The sequence below is a fragment of the Populus euphratica genome, unplaced genomic scaffold (genome assembly GCF_000495115.2).
Source record: "Populus euphratica unplaced genomic scaffold, PopEup_1.0 scaffold101.1, whole genome shotgun sequence".
NCBI lineage: Eukaryota > Viridiplantae > Streptophyta > Magnoliopsida > Malpighiales > Salicaceae > Populus > Populus euphratica.
Genome location: NW_011499894.1, coordinates 1,165,097 through 1,169,370, shown reverse-complemented (window position 1 = coordinate 1,169,370; position 4,274 = coordinate 1,165,097).

The window sequence follows — 4,274 nt, the reverse complement described above, 5'->3', positions numbered from 1 at the left end:
AACAGTGGTATCAGAGCCTTTTGGTTGGTGTTGTTAATACACAAAGTTATTCGTGTTTACGGGTACTATTCACCTATACGACATTATTCATAAATATATTAAAAAAAAACCATGTTCACTTATTTTTCTTTTATTCTTCTCAAATTTACTATTATGAGGAAATTGTTTTATTATAAAATATGACTGAATTAGAAGCATATATTTTCTAGTTAAATGCCATTAAGAAAATTTCTTCTTTATTTTAATAATTTTTATGAAATATTAAAATTTTAAATATATTACTTTAAATTTTTCCGGGATGACCCATAAAACTCGAGACCCGGCTCCTTGACCACGTCATTACCTGGATCGGGTTTAATAACTATGATTGAGTTAGAAACAACACAATTTAACTTTATCGTACTATAAAAAATAATACAATTTAATTATATCATGCTAAAAAATTAGCACAGTTTAACTATATCATATTATAAAAACTCAATATTTATTAAATATTATTATTATTATAAAGTGCATTAACTATCATATTGCACTTAAAAATAACAAGATTTACTAAGTATCATACTATTACGAAGGGCGTCAACTAAATATAATACTTTCAAAGCGCGAAAATATTACACTCTGATATTTCACCGAAATGTATTTTTTGCTCCACATCAATTCCTCATTTTTAATTTTTTATTTCGTGGGTGCTTGTGTGAGAGTAACGGAATAGCGGAAATCATACCCTTGACGGGCGTCAAAATGTGGACGCCGGAATCTTGATTTCTGAACCGGCACGTTGGTAATGGTAGATAGGCTTTTCGCTTTCTGTAAAGGAGATAACATATCATGTGATTTGTTACATCTTTTAGCCTTTTGTTGTTCAAAGATAGCGGGTAGAATATAGACAGGCAGCTCTCTAATAGCCTGCGAGGGAGCATCAATTTCATCGGCCTAATTCACAGTACATATCTTGACTGTGTGAGGGAAGAAATCCTTGAATTTGCACATGGACGGCCCATATCGAACGTCGTTATGCCACCCACCTCCATGAATTTCTCACTCCGAAGCTGCTTTTCAATCCTCGGTTTGCACGCTTCTTTCACCGATTGGTAAATACCCCGAGAGGCTGCCAATTAAGCTTGAAGATGACGTTTGATGGCCATTCGAAAAAAGTTCATAAACAAAAGCAGATTACTTGTTTATGCTAAATAGATCCCAAGTGATGGGATTTAGATGCTCACATGAACACCAACACAACCTTTTGATGAGAAATAGCGAGCACAAGATGTCATTATTCTACTATACTGTGCAAAGTATGTAATAATTGAGGGTTAGTTTAATTTTCTACACTAATAATAGACCAAGTTGATATATATTTTTTTAAAATGATTTAATCAATAACTTTATTTTGTAATTCAAGTGTTTAGCGCGACTGTTGAAGTCGAGGTTATAAGTTGAAGCGTGAGTAATTTATCATATTTTATATATATATATATACTAGACCAGTTGAGTGGCTTCGTTGGTTTGTAAGCCATGCATGTCTGGCCTATTACTGGCGGATGATGTTAGGCTTGATCCCTTTCTATATTTTATTTTTCTTTGGTTTTTTTTGGCACTCAAAATACAATTACTAGATTCATTTATTTATTTTTATTTTGATATAGTTTTTAAATACTATTTTAAATTTTTATTTGAATTTAATAATCTATTTTTTAATTATTATGTATATGATGCTAAAATAATAACGCTAATAATAAATTGTTCATGAGAATTCAATTTATTTTTTTAAATAAAATAAATACATTTTGCACATGATTCTATTACATTTATAATTTCTATAGCTTTCAATCACATAGAAATTATGAAAATACTATTTTTATATTTTTTAAATTGTTTTAATAATTATAAAATATTTTTTTTCAAAATAAAAACACTAACCTTGAATTCATTAAGACAATAGACAACAATAAAATAAATAAAATAGAAGAAGAAAATTCAAAACAATTTTATTTTTTAATTTAATAACAATAAAAAAAAATTCTCAATATTTCTAGGAAATTTAAGCCGCTGGTTGAAAAATTATGACGGTGATATCAGTAAAAGGAATTTATGAGGTTTCTTACCGTGAAGGTGATATTAACTGGTCGATGTAGCTTTCATACGAGGGGCTCACGAGGCTGTCTTCATAAACCATACCTGTGACATGCATTGAAATATCTGCGTCAAGTTAGGGCACCTGCCAGAGTGTACATACTACTTCATGTGGCTACGAATTAAAAAAAAAGAAGTATCTGTTTTTTTATTTAAAAAAAAAAAGAAAACTACGGTTTGTTCATTCCCATTGGTGAGCCAGCAACATCTGCTTTCTGGCTTCGCCGCAGTACTCTTCCGGACCAGTTCCTTTTCGTTTAAAAAAAATAAAAATAAAAAATAGAAGAAGTTAGTTCGTTTTTATTGGCTCCAGATTTATTAGCATTTTTCAATAGAGAACAGGGGGCTTCATCTAGACGGTGGGAACCAACTGGCTAGCATGAAATGAAGCCATGATTTTCCAAGGTTTAGGTTCGGATTCGAGACCATTCGCAATGCATGGGCCCTTCGGCTTCTATCCTTCCACCTTCCAGGGTCATTTCATCTTTATAGTGCCCGAGTTTATCTTAATTATTTTTAAAAATATTTCTTACTTAAAAATATATTAAGGAGTTTATCTCAATTATTTTTTAAAATATTTCTTACTTAAAAATATATTAAAATAGTATTTTTTTTATTTCTTAAAAAATATTTTTAATATCAATATATGAAAATAATCTGAAAACATATAAAAAATTAATTAAAAAACAAATAAAATTTTATTTTTTTAAATACTTTTGAAATTTAAAAATAAATAAATCCCTTGTTGGTTGGTAGCAAATCTCTTAAGATTCTGCCTTAGATGCATGACTTTGCAAGATGGTTTGGTTGTTTTTGAAATTAGGAGTCCGTGAGAAGGACATGTACCGAGAGTAAGTATATCTCAACTCTCGAGGGAAAAATATTCAAGGCATGAATAATATAATGGACCCTATAGATTGATTAATAATTGATCTGGAAATAACCGATTTATTCGGACATTAATTGCATTCATACGTTATATTCCAGGCATTTCGGACACTTTCGAAGGGGTGACCTGCCGTTTTGAACGTGACACAAGGCCATGGCCTGCTTGTGTCTTATAACAAGGTGTCCTCATTTTAAGATGTACCTTAAAATGATGAAAGATATTTATCTAGAACGACAGAGGATGTGAATCCATATATCACAGGTCACCATCAAACAATCAAGACAAAATTGAGTGGCAGGTGAGGTAGGACCCGTACAATCCATGGGAATGGTTGTGCCATATTTATTAGTATGAAAATGATGGGGTAATTTATAAATAAATAAAGAAAGAAAAAATATTTATTTTATATTACAAAATAAATATTTTTTAAGTGTTTATAAATATAAATTTTTATTATATAGTAAATTAAATGAAAGTTACTGTGGATAAACTCTTATAATAGAAATTATATTTTTTTGTGAGTTTTTATAAATTTTGATATTTATTATTGTTAATATAAAATTAAATAACATTTATTTAATTTAATTTAAAATTATATTAGCATCATAATATTTTATTGTTAAATTTTGAATTTATGTAAGACAAATGTATTTATTGATATATATTTAAATTTTTTTAATTCAAGTTAAAAAGAGAACGCTGTCAATAACCCTCTCTCTATCTCTCTATCTATGTATTATTCTGCCCTGTCCATTTTAAATAGCCATTTTCATAAAAGCCATGAACCCGGTTAAAAAAGAAAACTGATACTCACCGATTTCCCTAACCGAAAAATCTTGCAAACATGATATGATATATTTATTTATTGTGATAAAATAAATATTAAAAAAACGAAGGAAATGTAAAGAAAAAAATGGAGTTTTTTTTTTTTAAATTTCTGTCAAAACCAACAAAAAAAATTATTAATAAAATTAAAGACAAGTACAAATTAAGATGAGACATTTAAAGCAAATTCTACGTCATAAATTGAGTCATGCAAGCAGAGAAAAATGAATTTTTTTTGGTCTTATTATTCTGTAGTGATTTGAATTTACCTACATAACATAACGTGTCCAATTAAGAAAAATCAGGGTTGTTAAACCATTAACAAATCAGGATAAAAAAATAAAAATTAACAATCCATCTATACTGCTATGAATAAGTAAAACAAAAATTATCCAAACTTAATAAATAACATATCATTTATAAG